At 41.2% G+C, this 21,124-nt stretch overlaps 1 protein-coding gene across 1 annotated transcript in view; it reads right to left on the minus strand.

The window, feature by feature from the left end:
• ATF7IP2 (activating transcription factor 7 interacting protein 2) overlaps window positions 1-19,811 on the minus strand; it is a 110,393-nt gene extending 90,582 nt beyond the window's left edge. Inside the window, exon 1 of the mRNA XM_015572142.1 lies at window positions 19,791-19,811. The gene's annotated coding sequence lies outside the window, so the exon portion shown is untranslated. The remainder of the gene's footprint in view (window positions 1-19,790) is intronic.
• Window positions 19,812-21,124: the final 1,313 nt, after the last annotated feature.

The following is a 21,124-nucleotide window of genomic DNA, read 5'->3' on the forward strand; positions in this document are numbered from 1 at the left end:
CCCTCCCGAGTGTAAACAACAACCACGCCCTTCGCGCCGCCAGCCCGCTCCACGCGCACACGCACCTGAGAATTTCACTTCAGCACTGCGCCTCCTCTGAGTCTGGGTATGATATCCTCTTTACTCCTAGTTGTAGAATTTCCACTCAGCCAGCCCTCCTGTGGTTCTGGATGGTATCCGTTCAGTGTTTCAGGCGTAATTTGAATTGGTTGTTCGAAGCAGCAATCTCCGGCGTTAACCTATGCCGTCATCTTGGTTCTCCTCGTCCGTTTTATCGTTTAGTTGTACTTTTGAAGTGGTTGTGTGAGGCAATTTCAGGTGTTTATCTATGCCGCCATCTTGGTTTCTACTCTCTTTGAATTATCCTTTAGCTTAAGGGAATGTTGTGGCTGGTTTGATCTTTTATCCAAACCACTAAAATTTGGTACATATGAGCAATAATGCTGTTCCGCTTTGTTATCATCCATGTGTTCACTGGAATAGCAGTATTAATTTGCATCAAGTACTTTTTCTTTTGCATTTACAACTTAGGTAACTGGTGCAACTTTTTTTTAATATACCTTCTTTTGATTTAAGGTGAGAATCAAGTAACTTTTCCTTTCACTTGAATACTTCAAGACCATTGCGGTGTTAACTAGCCTAATTCCAATATTTTTATATCTCATTTAATAGGGAGGTCCAAAGAAAGAGGGAGACAGAACAGCTGGTCAGTGGAGCAAACAGAACACACCTTTATCAATTAAGTTTGCCATTTACAAGGGTGCAATTCATGGTGCCCCGAAAACAATTACAATAGCAACATCAAAGATCACAGATCACTATAACATACTAGTATACAATAATGAAGTTTGAAATAATATGAGAATTACTGAAATGTGAAAGACGCACAAAATGAAAAAATGCTGTTGAAAAATTGTGTTCATAGAGTTAATTGATGCAGGGTTTCCACAAACATTCAAAATAACATGAAGCACAACAAAATTATGTATGCCAGTAATAGGAATGCTTGCTCAGAGTGAATTATTCTTAAGTTTATAAACTATATGAGATAACTGGTCATAACAATTTGCAACTTGTTAGGTGACAAAAGCTAGCTGAGTAGATGTACTTTACGGAGAAAACCTCTGTATTAAAATATTTAGTGAAAACAAAAACTATCCATAAAAGGCTCTGGGAAGTTAAGGAACTGCGTAAAAGGTGAAGGGATAATTTACATGTTGTAGAAAAATTGAGTGAAATTAAATTACTAGGAGGAAAAAAAGAGCAATAACTTAATCTAACTGGGGGATCCTTGGCATCACCAGAATTCCTATCCTCAAAAAGTTTAAATCTGTTGATGTCCAATAACCCACATTTCATATGAATCATAGTACTGTTCTTATAGCACAAGGCTAGAAAGGTAAGTCATCTATATTTTCTCAATGTTTAAAGATTAAGTCATCTATATTTTCTCAATTGTCTTTTACAATTTAAGTCTTCAATTCATCTAGAATTGGTTTTAAAATTGAGGTAGAGAAAGGGTGTTTCTCACTCAGATGTAAAATATCCTGTTAATATTAAACTTTAAAAGTATAATATGCCTCTTTCATTGTATTTTATTTTATGATATAACTCCTGCTGAATATATTATTGTCCATCCCAGCAATTTGTGTTAGATTTCACTTTTAAAATATTTTTAAAAGCAAAGGAATTTATCTTTTAACATACAAGATCATAAGAATTCTCACTTCATATTACAGTGTTTTACAAATTATCACACTTTAAAAAGATAGTAGATTGTGAAAACAAGTAATATACAACTTCAAAATGCAAAGGCCCAGCTGTGAAGCAATGCAAGCTGCTGTGGGGCCTTGGGCCTTCTCTTGGAAGTTCTAGGTCTGTCTGGCCCAGCTGCAGTTTGTTAGGTAATTTTCAGATTGCAAAGGGCCAGGGATTCATATGCAAAAGCCTCTGCTGCCGCCTGGGTGGGGAAGGGTCTCAGGGAATCCACAGGGCGGAGCAAGCTGCTATGGCTGATCCTCAGCCCTGCCCTCAGGGGCCCCACATCTCAGTTTCCCGGTAATTGCTGCAAGCACATCTGAGGGAAAGCCACCCTCAAGTTCTGAGTTCTGCCTGCTGTAAAAAAGACAGCCACGTCCTCAGGTGCCAGCCACTTTCCGCGTGAGATTGAGCCTCTGTACCTCTGCACTTTACTTCCGCAGCTCCTCTGCGTCTCAGTGTGCTTTTCTCTTTCCTTCTAGTTGTAGAATTTCCACTCAGCCAGCCATCCTGTTGTTCTGCATGATGTCCGTTTTGTCTTTTAGTTGTATTTTTGAAGTTGTTGTGGGAGGCAGCAATCTCCGGTGTTTACTTATGCCGCCATCTTGGTTTCTCCATTAAGTTAAGGTTTTTACATTTTTTCCCCCATATAAAGAAAGACTAGCATCTACTAGTGACACTGCAGGAGGAGTGCGAAAGCGCTCCTGGCACTTTTGACGAAAGACAGGAGAAGCGTGATCACGCTCCCCAGCACGTTGGGGGTTAATTTTAAAGTGTGCCTTGAAGATTTATGTAAAACGTTTTTTGTCCTCGTTCAATAGAAACTTATCTGGCCACTGGGTAAAGCTAGCACTAAAATTACTGATCCACAATGTGTTAATAAAGTTTAATCCAATTACATGTGTTGTAAATGGCACATTAAAGCTTTAACATTTGGTTTTAAGCCCTTCTAACTTTAATAAATTTGTTGCTGTTTTGTTCTTATTTTTTGTTACTTATGTTAGTTCAATATTAAAATGCCCTTTTCACTTTTTAAGGTCTACAACTGCTTAACATTCAATGGATTCTAGGATATTTAAAGGTTCTCTAAAATCATTCATTAGCCAACATTTCATTAACCATTGAGGTCAAGAGTGAAACAATATTATTCAAGTATCCTTTAGCTAAAAAATTATTCCACCCTCTCATCATCGCTTTAAGTGTCCTTTTTTTGTTGAATTTAGAATTTTATATTTCAGATTTCAGTTTACTTTTACACTATCCATACTTTCAAGAGTAACTGAGGATAACATTTTGCTATAAAACCAAATAGTTATTACTAATACTGCTAACAAACATTGATATAAATATTTTTGAGTGAGCCTACATTGTTATTTACGTTGAATATATATCTAATGATGGAATTGCTGACTCATACATAACTCTATATTTTTTGAAGAACAAATTGTTTTCTAAATAGTCTGGACCAATTTAAAATTGGGTTGTCTTTTTATATCCTAGGTTCTCAATTTCATCCCACTGATACATAGGCTTGTATTTAAACCAGTACCACATACTTGATTAATGTAGCTTTCTGGTAAGTTTTAAATTCAGGATGTGTGAGTCCTCCTGCTTGTTCTTTATTCTGAAGATCGTTTTGGCTATTCTGAGTTTCTTGAACACACATATATACGTATATTTGGGTATGTCTGTGTATATATATATATACACACACACACATACACACATATATACATGTTCATACACACACACACATACATATATACACACATATATACACAGACACACACACACACCAGGGGCGGGGTGTTCCCTCAGCCTAACCTGCACCCTCTCCAATCCGGGACCCCTCGGGGGATGTCCTATTGCCAGTTTAGGCCCAATCCCAAGGATCGGGCCAAAACTGTCAATCGGACATCCCTCTCACAGTCCTAGACTGCTGGCTCCTAATCACTCACCTGCCTTCCTGCGTGGCTGGCCCTAACTTTCCTTCCTGCCAGCCTAATTCCCCTTGCTGCCTCTGCATGCCAGCCTGATCACCCCTAACTGTCCCCCGCTGCCAGCTAGGTCACGACCAAATGCCCCTCCCTGAGGGCCTGGTCACCCCTTACTGCTCCCCCTGACAGCCCAGTCGATCCCAACTTCCCCCTCTGCTGGCCTGGTCGTCCTTCACTGCTGCCCCCCAACCAGCCTGTTCACCCCCAAATACCCCTCCAGCTGGCCTGGTTGCCCCCACTGTCCCGCTCTGCTGGCCTGGTCACCCCAACTGTGCCTACTGCCAGTCTGGTCACCCCTCACGGCTCCGCCCACTGGCTTCATCACCCCTCAGAACCTGCTGTTCAGTCGTTTGGTTGTCCCTCACTAACCCCCCTGCCAGTCTGGTCATAGGCAGCCATCTTGTGAGGGCATGAGAGTAAATTTGTATATTTCCACTTTGTTATGTAGGATTTAAAGCCTTAATATTGAGTGTTACAGCTGTCCCCTTCTCCCCACATTTTCTGCCACCAATCGTTCCACTCCTGCCCTAGGTTTTCATCACTGTACTGTCTGTGTCCATAGGTAAGATATTTGATTAATCTCTTCCCACTCCCCCTCTCCCCACTTCCCTCTGACACTCATCAGTCTGTTCCCTGCTACCGTGCCGTTCTACGTTAATCACCAGTTTGTTTTCTTCATTAGACTTCTTGTTCATTTTGAATTTTAGATTCAATTGTTGATAAATATTAATTTCCATTTTGTTTTTCACTTTTTAAGTCTCTTTTCCTTCTTTTACTTTATGTTCTTAAAATATATCCTTCAACATTTCATGTAATACTGGTTTGGTGGTGATGAGCTCTTTTAGTTTTTTCTTGTTTGTGAAGCTCTTTATCTGACCCTCAATTCTAAATGAGAGATTTGCTAGATAAGAGTAATTTTGGTTGGAGGTCCTAACTATTCCTCACTTTTAATATTTCTTGCTACTCCCTTCTAGCCTGGCAAAGTTTCTGTTGAAAAATCAACTGACAGTCACATGGGCAATCCCTTGATAATCGCAAATTTCTTCCACCAGAAAGGGGAAGTTTGCTGTCATCATTTCTTCAGAGGTTTTTCAATAAATTGCTCTTTCTCTTCTCCTTCTGGTATACCCATAAGGTGAAGGTTGATACACTTGAAGTTTTCTTCAAATTTTTGGATTATTTTTCTTTTTGCTCTTCTGGTTGGGTGTTTTTTGCATCCTCATATTCCATATCATTAAATTCTCAGAATCCTCTACTCTACTGTTGAATCCATGTAAATGATTCTTTATTTCAGCAAGTGTAAGCTTAATTTCAGACCAGTCCTTTTTTATGTCTTTGACATTCTACGATCCTTGTAAGTCTCATGAAAGTCCATGAGTAACCTTATAACCATGGTTTTAAACTCAGTGTCCAATGGTTTTCTTCCTTCCATTTCATTTGTGACATTAGTCTTCACATTTTGGCTGCTTCCCTGTCTCTATTTCTATGTTACTAGGTAGAGTTGTTATGTCCCATGGAATTGGTAGAGTAGCCTTGTGTCATAGGTGTATTGTATGGCCCAATCACTCAGCCTCCCGAGTCACCCGAGCTGGGAACTCTAGGTGCACACCTGTGTTGGCAGTTTGCAGTCTTGTAGTTGATCCTTGATTGCTGTTGGTGTCACTGGGAGGTGTTGACCTCCAGGCCAATTGACTGTGAATACCAAATAGGTCTACAATGGGGGAGCTGCTGTGCAAGAAACACCACCATGACGCAGGCCTTGTGCGCGCTGAGTCTGCCTCTTTACTGTGTTGCTTGTGGATGTATAGAATTGTAATCTGCTATTGTCAGAAGCTGTCCAGTGGGTACACTGGCTAGGATCAGTCACTGCTTGGGGCCACCTGGTAGGAGTTACAGAGGGAACTGTACATGGCTGCTATTTGCTATTCATATTGGGCTTGGAGGTGCCCAGGCAAGGCCCAGATGTAAAGCAAGGCAGGCTGGTGCTAGTGTGGGACCTGGGACTTTTATTATTAGGTTCAGGGCACACTATGACCAGCTGTAGCTTGTTTGAGAGATTTTAGCAAAGTGTGAAACTTGAGCCAGGACATGCCATTCATATGGAAAAACCTGCTTCAAACAGCTTGGGTAGGGATGCAAATTGGATTGGGCAGGGTCTTAGGGAATCCCCAGGGTGGAGCAAATAGTGCGCTCCAGGCTGATGGAGACGCATATATGGCTGCCAGTCAGCCCTGAGACAGGGGAGGTCACAGTACAGGAAGGTGATCCCTGCGAGACCCCTAGTGTGGGAGAAAGCTTACTCCCCAAGTTCCTACCTCAATGCCAGATAATCCAGTCCCTCCCTGTTATGTGTCTGGGGCTCCCAAAGACACCTAGTGCTGGGACACCTAGTAAGTTCATGAACCAGCCCTTTAAAAGAAACAACTGGGTCTCTAGCAGTCTCTGTGACCCTCAGCCACAGTACCCTATGCATTTTAGAGCCCAACATTGAGCACTTCTCTTCCAAGCTCTAGAACTCTGGGCTGGGGCTTGGAAGACTGGGATCCTTTGCATCTCAAGAGCAGGCTGTGCAGAGACAATCTTGCTCATGATTAAAATAATGGCATACGTGGGTGTCATACCAGCTTGTTCACAATCTTCACCCCTCCTACCAGTTTTAATGCGCCCTCTTATTTAGTTCTCTAGTTATAGGACTTACATTCAGCCAGCTTTCAGATGGTTCAGAATAATGGTAGTTATGTATTTTAGTTTACTTTTGATGTCATTGTGAGTCGGAGAGTACAGTCATTTACTTACCCTGCCATTTTAGTTCTCTCCTTCCATTTGAACATCTATATAAACTTCAGGATCAGAATAACAATTTCTGCAAACAAGCCAGGTGAGACTTTGATAGGGATTGTGTTCAATCTGTAAATCAGTTTAAAGAGCACTGCTATCTTAATTCAATCAATTATTCTGACCCATGAATATGGGATGTCTTTCCATTTATTTAGATCATTAACTTCTTTCAATATGTTGTAGATTTAGAATAAGTTTTACACTTTCTTTTGATACTATTATAAATCGAACTCCATTTTTGGGTTATTACAACTGTGAGAATACAATGGCACTCTGAATATTGATCTTGTCATGCAACAATGCTGACCTTGTTTTTTATCTTTACAGAGGTGTTTTTTGTAGATTCCTTATGACCTTCTACATACGAAATCATTCCATCTGTCAATAGTATTATTTCCTCCTTTCCAATCTTGGTGCCTTCTATTCATATGCTTGTACAACTGTCGTATTCAATATAGAATATAAGTGGCAAGAGTAGATGATCCTTGTCTTGTTACTGATATGGGGGGAAACCTTCAGTCTTTAACCATTATATATATTAGAGGCCTGGTGCATGAGGTGTGTGAACTCGGGGGGAGAGGACGCATCAGCTTCGCCTGCGCTCTCTCGCAGTCCAGGACCCCTCGGGGAGCAGGCCTATGTGGGCAGTCAGACATCCCCAAGGGTTCCTGAGCACTGCCACAGAAGTGAGAGAGGGTCCCATCACTGCTGCTGCACTCGTCTGCCATGAGCCCAGCTCCTGGCTGAGCGGCACTCCCCCTGTGGCAGCCCAGTGACCACCAGGGGACAGCTCCTGCGTTAAGTTTCTGCCCCTTGGTAGTCAGTGCGTGTCATAGCATCCAGTCATTCCGCCATTCAGTCGATTTGCCTGTTAGCCTTTCATTACATAGGATTAGCTGTAAAATTTTTACTGATGCCCTTCATCATTTTAAGGAATTTCTAAGCGATACTGCTTTGTTTAATGTTTTCATCGTGAAGGAACTTTAATTTTAAACAGGAAATGCTTTTTCAGTATCTAGCAATATTACCATAATAGAGGCCCATTGCAGGAAGATTCCTGCAAGAATAGGGCTTCCTGCAGCCAGAGCAAAGCAGAGTAGGAAGCAAAGTCTGCTGAGGGCTTCACTCCCTTCTCCACTGCCTTGCTCCCTCCTGTCTCCGCTGCCTCGGCTCCGCTCCGTATCCGCTGCCCTCGGCTCTGCTCCTGTCTCCGCTACCTGGGCTGCCTCCCTTCTCCACCGCGTTGCTCCCTTCTGCAGCGCTTGGCTTCCTTCCACACTGTCTTCAGTCTTCATTCTGTGCCTACGTACGCAAATTAACTGCCATCTTTGTTGGGTTAATTTGCATACTCACTCTGAATGGGTGCTGGGCATAGTGGAGGGACGGTCAATTTGCATGTTTCTCATTTATTAGTGTAGATGCTCTTGCTCGCTATTCTACTGATATGGCACGTTACAATAATGTATTTCTGGGTGAAAAACCAACCTTGCATTCATGAGATAAATCCCACTTGGTCATGAAGTATAATCGTCTATGTTGCTGTACTAGATTTTTTATTTTATTGATTTTTATACCAATACTAGAGGCCCAGAGCACAAAATTTGTGCACGGGAGCAGGGGTGTCCCTCAGCCTGGTCTGCACCCTCTCGCAATCCAGGACCACTGGCTCCTAACTGCTGGCCTGCCAGCCTGCCTGATCACCAGTAACCACTCTGCCTGCCTGCCTGATTGCCCCTAACTGCTCTCACCTGCCGGCCTAATCTCACCCCCACTGCCCTCACCTGCCAGCCTGGTCACCCCTAACTGCCTCTGCCTCTGCCTCAGCCCCCACCACCATGGCTTTGTCCAGAAGGAAGTCAGATATCTGTAAGATGGCCAGTTGACCTGGTCTAATTAGCTTGTTATCCTTTTATTAGTATAGATAGATTAAACAGAATAGGACTGCTTAAAAAGGGGAGGGGGAGGCTTTTGGGCGGGGGGGTGTCAGCAGGAGGAGATGCTCTTGGCTGACAAAAATACATAATCACTACATCTGGATGATATCCAGCCATATGCACTACACTGCCAAATTGGTTATTAAAAAATTGAACCACTTTCTTACATCTTACACCAAACAGCTATTGCCCTTAAAACCCCTCCTCAGCCCCCACCTTAGGTTCTGCTTTCCTAGTTCACCCAGAATAGGTTCTGATTGGTCGGTTTCCATTCCAGTCAGCATCAAAAGCTCTGCCTCCTAGGCAGACACTGGCTCCTCACAGTTCACCCAGATTTGGTTCGAATTGGTCGGTTTCTATGCCACTCAGGATCTCCGGGCCTGCTCAGAGAGGCGAGGCTGATCAGCATGCCCTGTGGAAGTCTGGAGAGAAAGAGAGAGGCAAGGGCTGATCAACAGTTGCCACGGAGGCTATGGATCAGACCATGCTTCTTTCTCTGGGCCTGTCTCTGGACCTGATCATCAGCCCCCTCAGCAGTCATTGCTGGGTCACTGCGCCCCCAGCGGCAGCAGTCAGTGCTGGGTTACCACAGCAAGCCAGGACTGACTGCAGGACTGACTCCAGTCGGTCGAGCCTTCGGTTGTTTTGGATGTTACAGACCCTCGGTTTTTATGTATTAGGATAAGTAGTCATGGATAACTCAACTCCTCTTCCAAGATGTCCTACTGAATTGATATGCCATTAGAATGGAGAACGATTGAAGCTGTTAAAAATGGAGAATAACAGACGTGTCAAGATTTTGCTTATTGTTGATAATGCTCCCAGGCATCTTCCTTTTAAGGTCTAATACTTGAAGAGGACCTTTTTCCTGGTTATTGTTGCAACTGAGGAAGACACTAATGCAATTCTGGAAGAATTACAACACCTATGACTGCATCAAGAACCTTGCTTGAGTTTGGGGTGATGACACCAAGAAGTATACTATTGGCATCTGAAAGGCATTCAAGAAGTTCGTCCATAACTTCAAAGAATTTGCCAAACAACAGGAGGTTGCAACAATAATGCTATGCTTGAGATGGCAAACAACTTTAACCTGGCTGTGGATGAGGATGACATTGAGGAGCTCCTAGAGGTGGTTCCTGAGGAATTGTCTGAGTTGTTGTTGTAACTAGAACAGAAATGTATAACTAAAGAAGAGAAAAGGAAACTGTAAAAAGGAAAAAAAATGCCCCTAAGAAAATTCAAAACAGAAGTTTTTGCAAATCTCAATAAACTCTTTAAAAAGTTTAAAAATACAAATTCTCGCACTTAAAGGTTTTCATTTATTTGATGCATATCTGCTTATAAGCAAATCTATGATGAAGAAACAAACCAAGGAAATCACCAAGGACATATTTCTGAAGATTGACACCTCTTTAAGAACAGCCTCAGGCACGTGCTTCAGGAGGTATTTCAAAGAAAGCATTATCATAGAAGATGACAGCTGCACTGATGTTACTGCCCCTCATGAAGATATTGATGATGACACTGTGTAGGCCTAGGCTAATGCATGTGCTTTGTGTCTTTGCTTAAGTGTAAAAAAAATAAAAAATACTGTAGTCTAAGAATATAAAGAAAATATTTTTGTACAATATGTTTATTGTAGAACATTGTTACGAATTAAAATATTTAAAAAATTAGTCTGTAAAATAAGTAAGTTACAGATAAGCTAAGGTTAAATTATTTTTTTTAATTTTAAATAAATTTAGTATAGCCCAAGTTTACATTATAAAGTCTACCATAGTGCATAATAATATTTAAGGCAATCACATTCATTCACCACTCACTCGCTAAATCACCCAGAGCAACTTCCATTCCTAAAAGCTTCATTCATGGTTAAGTGCTCTACATAGGCGTACTATTTTTTTTATAACATTTTTATTATTCCTTGTCTACGTTTAGATACACAAATACAGTAAACCCTGGATGTTGTAGACCTTGATTTAACACGTTAAGCACCAAGCCTGTTTCTGTTTAGCCCACGATATCTGATTTCACCAATATGCTGGCAGCACCAGTGACTGACCAGTCTTGACGGAATGTACAGTGTCAGTCACCGGTGACTGACATGGCGCTTAACGTGTTAACGGACTTCTGATTTAATGGACAAAATTTCCAGTACATATGCCATGTGAAAATTAACACCCTGTTAATTTTTAAGTGCTTTTAACCAAAATTTGGGTATAATTAAATGAACAGGTTATTTTTGTTATTAATTTGCCATTATTTTTAACAAATTTTAGAAAATAGCCCATATGTTGGAAAAAAAACTCTAGTCATTTTACTAACATATGTTAACATTACATAACTACAACTATAGTCCATATACTGAAATCCAAGAGTCACAACTCGTAAACAATGTTTGGCTAATGATTATCACATGATCATACCACATCGCCTGCAGTAACTGGTTCTGTTGTCACATGGCATGGCTTTCTGCAGCAGTTTTAATCCCTCCAAGCCAATGTTAGACTGTGCTAAGTAATGTCCCAGCCATGTGCATTTGTTTACTCAAAGTGATTGGTGAATGCATGCATTTATTAGACTTATTCAGAAGAAATTTAAAATGCTATAATATACAAAACTTTTCTGGGAAATGAAATTTTTCCTACATACTTAATTTTAATTATACAAACATGACTACATAAGTAAAAGCAGGTTAACTAATTTGTCAATTTTTTAACATACACATTCGGAAAACCTACTTTGGGTTTTAATGGACACCACTTCACCCAAATTAGTCCATAATCTCAAGGTCTTACTGTACTTATTGTGTTATACTGTATAGAGCAGGGATGGGCCCTCCAGTCCAGTTTAAGAACCCATTGTGGCCCTCGAGTCAAAAAGTTTGCCCATACCACGTGCGGGTACGCATGTACAGTGAGATTGAAACTTCACGGCCCATGCGCAGAAGTCAGTATTTTGTGGAAGAGACAGTATTTTGTGGAAGAGCCACACTCAAGGGGCCAAAGAGCCGCATGTGGCTCGCGAGCCGCAGTTTGCTGGGCCACAGTTTGCCGACCACTGGGCTATACCATACAGCCTGTGTAGTAGCCTATGCCATCTAGGCTTCTGTAAGTTCTGTAAGTTCACTCGATGTCTGCAGTCACAGGATCACCTAAGGATGCAAGTCTAAGAATGTATCCCACTGTTAAACATTGAACAACTCATGACTATAATCTCATTTTTTCAATTTGTATCATATCAATCTTTTAAAATAAAGAACTACTTCATTCCTGGAATAAATCTCAGTCATGATATGCCTTATTTTCCATGTTCCTGCATTCAATTTGCTAGCATTTTATTTGGGTTTCTGTATTGATGTTACGAGAAAGATAACTGTAAAATTCCTTTAGAAGTTTTGATATCAAGGCTATGCTGGCCTCATAAGACAAACTGGAAAGTCTTTTTACCACCATCCAAAGAGTTTGTGTTTGCAAATATAGTTATTCGTTCTTAAAAGTTAGAAATAATTCACTATGCCATCTGGATTTGTAGTTCACTTAGTGGTAAATATCTTTAGTTATGACTGAATTTTCAAAAACAGATACAGACCATTTCTTTCTGTTATTTTTTATTTATTTTAGTTGGTTTTCCACTTCAGGACAGTATCAAACTTTTTTTTTAAATATATTTTATTGTTGTTGTTTTTTTTTTACAGAGAGGAAGAGAGAGGGATAGAGAGCCAGGAACACTGATGATGAGGTAGAAACATCGATCAGCTGCCTCCTGCATATCCCCCACACTAGGGATGTGCCTGCAACCAAGATACATGCCCTTGACCAGAATTGAACCTGGGACTCCTTCAGTCTGCAGGCCAACACTCTATCCACTAAGCCAAACCAGTTAAGGCAGTATATCAAACTTTTCAATAGAACTTCAAAGTCATAAAGAGTTTTCAAGTATCTCTAATATTTGTAATTATGCAAGATTCGTAGTGCTCTTTTTATTCTTGACGAGTTTTTCTATTTTTCTTGATCATAATTATAAATTTACCCATTTAATCAAATACTTTCAAAGAACTGATTTTTGGCTTTGCTTACTTTATATCATATATAGTGTTCCCTTTCATCATTCCCCGTTAATAATTCCATTGGGCTTGATTTGTTTTTCTAGTTCCAGCTTGCAATGAAATCTCAGTTGTTCAACTTTCAGTCCTTTTTCTAATTTTGCATTTAATATCCTGCTGTAGTTGAATTCCACAAATTCTGATAAGCTCTCTCGTAATTACCATAGTTCAAAATGTTTTCTAACTTCCACTGTAATTTCTTCTGTCATCTGTAGGTTACTTAAAAATATATTAATTTCCAGGAGATTTCCTATACTTTTGTTGTTGAAAAATAGCTTAATTCCACTGTAGTCAGAATATTCTCTGATTTTAATCCTATAATATGTGTGGACACTAGCTTCATGGTCAATTTTCCCAAAAGCTCTATGTAGATGAACAGATGCAGTGTATATCAATGACTACTTCTAATTTCTTAGTTGTGCTCCTCACAATCTTCCAGCTATTAAACAGGAATGTTAAGAGTGACCTACTATGACTATAGATTCATCTACTTCTTTTAATTCAATCACTGGGATGGTGTTTTTCGTGGTTGTTGTTCTTTTCCTTATATAGCTTGAAGCTAAGAGTGCATGATTTTCTTCTATTCCTGGTAGTGGATGGGTATTTCTCATTACGAAATGGCTATCTCTAGTAATGCTTCTTGCTTAAATAGTACCTTAATACATTATAAACATGAAATAAAGGGCATTTCTTGTTCTATTTTTCTGAAATCCATGGAACTAATTTTTTTTTAGTTACTTTTTCTAAAAAGTAAAAACTAAAAAAAGAAAACTTGAATCTAAGATAGATTATATTAACTTATTCAAGCAAACAGTTCAGAGTCAGTATTTGAACTCACAATCTTAAGACTCAAAGAAATCTCATAACACAAGTACAAATCAGGTAAGGTATTTAGAGACTGGTTTACCTTAAGTGGTTTATAATGGTCCACAAAGTGACAAAATTTGACCAAACTGAGTCAGGAAGACAAGCTCATAATGAGCATGATTTAATCCTTAGGGTGGTCTAAATATAGACCAACAGCATCAGCATCTTCTAATTGCTAGTAGGGTATTGCCTTTACTTCAGAAAAATTTTATCAGTGCAATCCTATCCTATATAATAAAGGTGTAGTATTCAAATTGTCCCCTTGACTGGGAGTTGTCCTGAAAAGGAAAGTGGAGGCAGAGTGGGAGGGGGGGACTTGCAACCTAGTTCAGTATCTGGTTAAAACTGTAGTCTCATTTCCCCACTCTCACTGACTTGGACAGAGCTGCACAGTCTAACCCCAAGGCCCCACCACGGCTGACTTGGGCAGAGCTGTGGAGCATACCCCCAAGGCCCCCCAAGACTAACTTGGGCGGAGCTGTGGGGACTCTTAGGGGCCTGCCACAGGAGGAGATATATAGGTCAGAGCCTCTCCACGAGTTCAGTTTAAGCTTTGGGCCTCTAGTAGTATATAATAAAGCAGTATAAAATGATCATAATGAAATATAGTTGTTTGTCAGCTATATCAATGCCTAGTTACAATCACTTTTAAATAACTAAAACTTGTTTTTTTAGATCTCAGGGTATTTTTTCTCTAATCCTTGCCCAAGGACATGTTCTTACTGATTTTTAGTGAAAGAGAGAGAGGGAGGGTAGCAAGAGAAATACTGATATTAGAGAGAAACATCAATCAGATTCCTTCCATTCTCATGCCAAACTGGATGGAACCAGAAACCTATGTGCCTGACCAGAAATTGAATCCGCAACCTTTTGGTGTACAGATGGTGCACCAACCATCTGAGCCACCAAGACTAAATCTCAGTATTTCTAACTAGTTCATATTCATATTTTTAGAGTGACAAATTTTAGCCATTATCTATCAAGTTCCTCTAGAGATTAGGTTTTAACTCTTTTCTACATCCTATACTCCATTGCATCATATTCATGATTAAATCAATACTTAAGTTGTAATAAGCAAATATCTATATACTAGTGGCCTGGTGCACAAATTTGTGCACATTGAAAGGAAATTAATTAGAAGAAATATTTTAATATCGCTATTCACCCTTTCTCTATAATGGAAGTGTCAGAGATTGAAGAAAACTCATAAAATGTATATGAAAATAATACACAAATTGATTAACAACAGGATATAACAAAGACATGATATAAAAATAAAAACATGATGTAAAAACATTGATAAAAACAATGACTGATAAATTGATTAAACTTATTCTAACACTGAGGCCAGTGTCAGAGGGGGACAAATCAATTCTTGGAATCAGAATCTCTCCTCTGCAGATTCTGTTAATACTTCAGCTTCGATTATGTTAGATCTTTTCATAAAAAATCTAGTACAAAGACTCCATTTACTATTAAGATCTCTCAGTAGCATGATGATTGCACCTACTTTCAATTCTAATTTATGACATGGCATTCCCAAAGGAGTAATACTTTTAAGAAATTCGATGGGAAAATTTTCCTTTTCAGCATCATCCGTTGAATCTAGTATTATTGTCGATTACACTGTCGTCCCTGAGTCTTAATGCAATATCTGTTCCCCAGCCTTTTTCACCATCTGGGAAAAGAATAGGATACGTCATTGCATCTAATGTAGGAAAAAGGATACTTGTTTAATTTTAGTGGCATTTGAATTATTGGGATCTGGTTTACAATGAATGAGCAAGTTCCTTTCAAAAGGAGGTCCTCCATCTTCACTTCTGAATATGATGGCAACTTCGGTTACACGGGGATAATTTTATCAACCCGGGTCATTATTACGATCATATTTAATTGCCATTGTTACTTCTGTGAGATGCCACCACTTTCTTTCAGCTTCAGAATGTCAACAAAAACAACCAAATTCACAATCAACAATGACATCAAAACACAAGCCCATTCAATTGGTGCCAGCGAAAGCTTTGTATGTATCACGCATGCGTGAGTCAACATAGACTTTTATAGATATAGAACAAACTTGCTTAATTAAACCTGCTTTCTGATGTAGCTAAACTTTTTCCAGCCCAGTGAAGCACCCCAACTTCTCTTTCAGGTAATTGTCAGCAACACAGCAGTAAATATCAACATAAAGCACATTATTATTGTAGATCACACAGGGAGAACAAAGGGTAAAACATTTAACTGCAGCAGTGTTTCACTATATTCTGCGCAATGAGAAAACGAAGTCATTTTCAAGGTCCACCATTTCTTCTTTTCATTTCGGTCAAGTTCCTACGCGTTCTAAATCTCTATTTTCCAGCTAATAAAAAGCAAATAGGATTCTACCAAGTCTCCTATCTACCTACTCCAGGACTTCTGTGAGGATCAAATGAGATGAGGCACAGGAAAATGCTTCACAGACATTCAGTTACAGTGTAAAGTGTTTCCACTTGAGACTAGTCATCACTAGGGAGAAGCCAGGTGTTGCTACTTGATGTCATTACCCGGACGGTTGAACACTTAGCCTATGAGCCTTTCATATTAGCCTAGCACAGTGGTTCTCAACCTTGGCTGCATATTAGAATCACCTAGGAATCTTTTTAAAATCCTGATTTCCAGGCCTCATCCTCCGGAAATTATGTTACTTTGTTACTAATGTTGTGGCCCCCACCCCATAACAAAGAAACAGAATTTCTGGAGGATGGGGCCCAGAAATCAGGATTTTAAAAAGATTCCCAGGTGATTCTAATGTGCAGCCAAGGTTGAGAACTACTGGCCTAGCATATTAGCTCCCTGTGGGGAGCGGGCCTAAGGACATCCTTAGGATATCCCCTGAGGGATCCCAAAGTGTGAGAGGGGGCAGGCCAGGCTGAGGAATCCCCCCACAAGTGCAAATTTTCGTGCACCAAGCCTCTAGTACGTATATACATACACTGTCCAACTGCCGGTTTAGGCCCAAACCCTACAGTTGGACATCCAACAGCTGGACAGCCCTCTTGTAATACAGGACCGCTCACCTGCCTGCCTGACTGCTCGCTCCTAACTGCTTGCCTGCCTGCCTGCTCAGTGCAGGTCATAGTGACCAGTCTTTCCGTCATAATGGTCGCTTAAGCTTTTACATATATAGATGCTTAAATGAATACTTGACATAAAAATAAACCTCTGGAAAGCCACTAAGGGTTATTCTTTCCTTAATAAAAAGTATCAGAAAAGGCCTCAACAGCTTTTGCTATAGCTTTTCCATGTCAACAGCATTATACACACTAGAGCAGCCATGGGCAAACTACGGCCCACGGGCTGGATCTGGCCCATTTGAAATGAATAAAACTAAAAATAAAAAAAGACCGTACTCTTTTATGTAATGATGTTTACTTTGAATTTATATTAGTTCACACAAACACTGCATCCATGCTTTTGTTCGGGCCCTCCGGTCCAGTTTAAGAACCCATTGTGGTCCTCGAGTCAAAAAGTTTGCCCAACCCTGAACTAGAGCCTCAAAGGTGTACTATGGTACCACATTTAGTAGATACATACAGTGTCTCTCTTAAAGTGGGCAAATAGACATGAGCTATGAGAGGTAGGTAGGCCTAGAGGGGATATGTGAGAGATCTGACATACCAGGACTAATCATAAACACTCACAAACAACAAAGAAAACCACAGCAGACCCAAGAATGACAGAGGGGCAGACTTGAAACCTCTTCCAAAATGTGGTCTGATAGCACAGAACATTATCTGGGTAGGGCAGCCTTGAAGGTTCTTGCCTAGGGGCATTCCAGCCAGGGGTATAAATCTTTTGAAATCCCAAGTAATCGGGGCAGTTGGTTCTTTCAGCCAGCTGAGCTGCCCACTCAGACTATATCTAAATGGATTCCTTTTCTGGAAATAAAACTCTTGCCTGCTTTTGCTATTTGTTGTCTTTTGTTTGAATTCTTTCCTACAAGCAAGGCAAGAAACTATAGCAGAGAGGCCACCTCTAACATCTCTATATAATTAATGATTAAGTTTAGGAAGATCCCTCAATCCTTAGAAATTTAATTAGTTCAAAAATTCAAATTATACCTGACCTCCCGAGAATCGTGGTGATTTCTGCTAGTTATTGCCTGACTACAATCTGTCTGTCCTATTTAGACTGGTAAAGTTAAAGAGGGTAAGTTACCTGAGACTACAGTAATGCATTTTAGAGATAGGGACTGAAGTTTAATAAAGACTCAGAGAAAGTAAAAGTACTTAATTTAAGATATATGAGAGAATTAGAAGAATATGGCTATTTGTATTTTATATGTAATATAATCTCACTCAATTTAATGAGAACTAAAAAATTTTGTGTATTTTTTTAATTTTTGCATTGATTTCAGAGAGGAAGGGAGAGGGAGAGAAACATCCATGATGATAATCACTGATTGGCAGCCTCCTGCAAGCCCCCTACTGGGCATTGAGCCAGCAACGGGGACATGTGCCCTTGACCAGAATTGAACCCGGGATCCTTCCGTCTGTAGCCAGATTCTCCATGCTCTGAGGCAAACCAGCTAGGGCTTGTGCATTTAAAGTTGTAATTTATTTTCATTTTTATCAACTATCCAATATATTATTTAAACTTTGATCACATCAACTGAAATAAATTTCATCTGTGTATATGCACTATAAGAGAACTACATGATATGCACAGGCAAAATGCAGGGATGGTGCAGTATTTTCATACCAGAATTAAAGATATTAAGTATCAGATAGTATAATGGAGGTGAGGGCTGAGGTAAAGTACAAGGGTCAGTAAGGTAAGCAGAGCAGATACTGGTGTATCTAAGTACACCAGTTCTTAAAAGACTCAAAAGCATTTCCAAGAAGACACTGTTCATCCATTTCTGCCAAGGCAGAGGACTGAGAGTTAGGAACATTAATTTGATTAGGGTCAGATTCAGCATTTGTAAAAAATGAAGGGTAAACTAAGGTGGCATAAATCACAAAAGCTTAATTCACTGTAATCGGTCCTTCATTCAGATGTTTAATTTTTGCATTTTAAATAGCTTTCCTGTGATATAAATTACCTTGAATATTCTTCCCCATTTGGCTTGCAAATAGTTCCGTTACAGGTCATTTAAGTGAATATGTAACAAAATCATAATGAAAAGAGTAGTTAAGTCCCAATCTAAAAAATCAGTCTATTTAAGTGTATATAATTCTTCTAGATCTTGACCACGCGTCAGTGTCTCACCAGACACCCAATCTGTTGGTGCCTTGATCTTGGGACTTCCGGCCTCCAGAACTACGAGAAATAGACTTATGCTGTGTAACAGCCAAAACAAAACCTAGCTTGTCATAAAGCAGCCTGTGCTGGCTTATGCTAGAAACTTCACCCTCAACATAGTAACGTGGAAAAGTGGAAGTCAAGTTTTCAAGTATGGCAAGGCTTTCGAGAGACAAAGCAAAAAGAATGGTTTCCTCTGTCCTGGACCCTTCCTAACTTGCCCAAACTGAGGTGAAGTAGGTGGGGAAGGGACCATAAAGAGATGTTCTTTTTAATCCCCCTACCCCCCAATCTGCAAACATGGACTTTAATGTTGAAGAAAGGCTATCTTTGCCTGTACCCAGCTTTCAACGTTAAATTATAGCAGCTCAACAAGTGCACACTCCATGGTTGTGCTCCAGGTTGTTACATTCACAAAGGCATCTTGCTCGGGATTGTATGTTATTCCTAACCACAGGTACCGAGCAACGCCTCCTCACCACCTGGGGAGATCCAGCTCCCTGTCTGGCACCAGGTTCTGCAGCTGACTCTGATTAACACTCAAGGAAACAGGGTAACTGATGACCAACACTGGGGCTGGGGACTCCATTTCATCCATTAGCGCCTAAAAGTAGTCCGATGCAGACCAAAGCTTTACTTACCCGACAAGTAGGAAACCCTGAGGCAAAGTCCCTCCGCGGTCCCGACTCTCGCGCCGGACGCTCCAGCCGGAGCCCAACACCGCTCCCCCTTAACCCGCCGCCGGCTCGAAAGGTGGGTTAGAAGACGCATCCTTTCGCCCTTCACGGAGTCTTCTCGGCCAGCTCCGACCCCAGCGCCTCCGTGAGCGCCTCCACGAGCGCCTCTCAGCCAGCGGAGCCCCAATCGCCCTCTGCTCGCGCAGCGCGCCGAGTCCTCGACCGGCCCGGCTCTCAGAGACGCTCGCGGTCCCCGCGAAACTGCCAAACAGACGACCGGGCCAACCGCCACTCACCCGAGCCTCTCGTCCGGTCCCCACGTACCTACCACAGCGCCCTCCGAGCGGCCGTTGCTCACTCCACTGCTGCTTCTCACCGCCACCGCCGCGCACTGAAACGCTGCCGAGGGGGCTGCGCAGAGGTAAGCCTTCGGGGACCCACCCCCTGGACCTCGGCCAATGGCAGCACGAACGCGCGCCAGCCCGGCCAATCAGAGACGATCAGGTGGAGTGGGCGGGAAGAAAGCGGGCAGCGAGATGGAAGTTGCCTGAGGGGCCGGACAGTTCTGGTGCCTGAGGGCTTTTTCCCATCAGCCCTTTGGGCCTAACGGCCGAGTGGAGCGACCAGGTGCCGGGAGCTAACCCTTTGAGGTAATTCCAGGGACGGTTAGAAAGATTTTCCAAAAATCGTTTATGAACTTTTACAAAAAGCCACCAGTCGGCTGCAGCTTGTCAATTCGAATTTTTAAAGTATTGCATTTAAGTGTCATGTCTTTTTTTAAAAAAAAAAATACATTTTTATTGATTTCAGAGAGGAAGTGAGAGGAAGAGAGAGAGACATCAATGATGAGAGAGAATCATGATGGCCTCAACTTCCTGCACAACCCACACTGGGGATCCAGCCCGCAGCCTGGGCATGTGCCCTGACCCCGAATGCGGCCATGACCTCCTGTTCATATGTGGAAGCTCGCCCACTGGGCCAGGCTGGCCGGTCTAAATATCACATTCCTTCGTAATGGAGTTTTTGATAACTCCTTAAACTTTGTGGTCCAGGCCCAGTTTTGTTTTGTTGAGTTTCCTACATTGTTTTGCTGTGTTGAGTCCTACATTGTTTTTGCTATGTTGTGTGCTACATTGTTTTGCTGTGTTGAGTCCTACATTGTTTTGCTGTGTTGAGTCCTACATTGTTTGGTTGAGTTTCCTACATTGCCCGAGGTACTCACCTCACTAGGCCTCATCAGAGTTCATGAGACCCACTCTGCTGCCTCGCCATCTCCTTCTTGGTGATTATCAGGTTCTATGTCAGTGGTTCTCAACCTTGGCTGCACATGAGAATCACCTGGGAATCTTTTTAAAATCCTGATTTCTGGGCCTCATCCTTCGGACATACTGTTTCTTTGTTACTAATGTTGCGGCCCCACCCCATAACAAAGAAACAATTTCCGGAGGATGAGGCCCAGAAATCAGGATTTTAAAAAAGATTCCCAGGTGACTCTAATGTGCAGCCAAGGTTGAGAACCACTGCTTTATGTAGTGACTGAGTACTCTCTGTGCTACATGCAGAAATTATAACCATCTACTTCGATAAAGCCCTCCTATCACGGAAGGTACAGCTGCCTGTCCTATACTGCTAATTACTAGTTACAAGAAAAATGAGACAAGA

Source organism: Myotis davidii, unplaced genomic scaffold (assembly GCF_000327345.1).
Source record: "Myotis davidii unplaced genomic scaffold, ASM32734v1 scaffold209, whole genome shotgun sequence".
Taxonomy (NCBI): Eukaryota; Metazoa; Chordata; class Mammalia; order Chiroptera; family Vespertilionidae; genus Myotis; species Myotis davidii.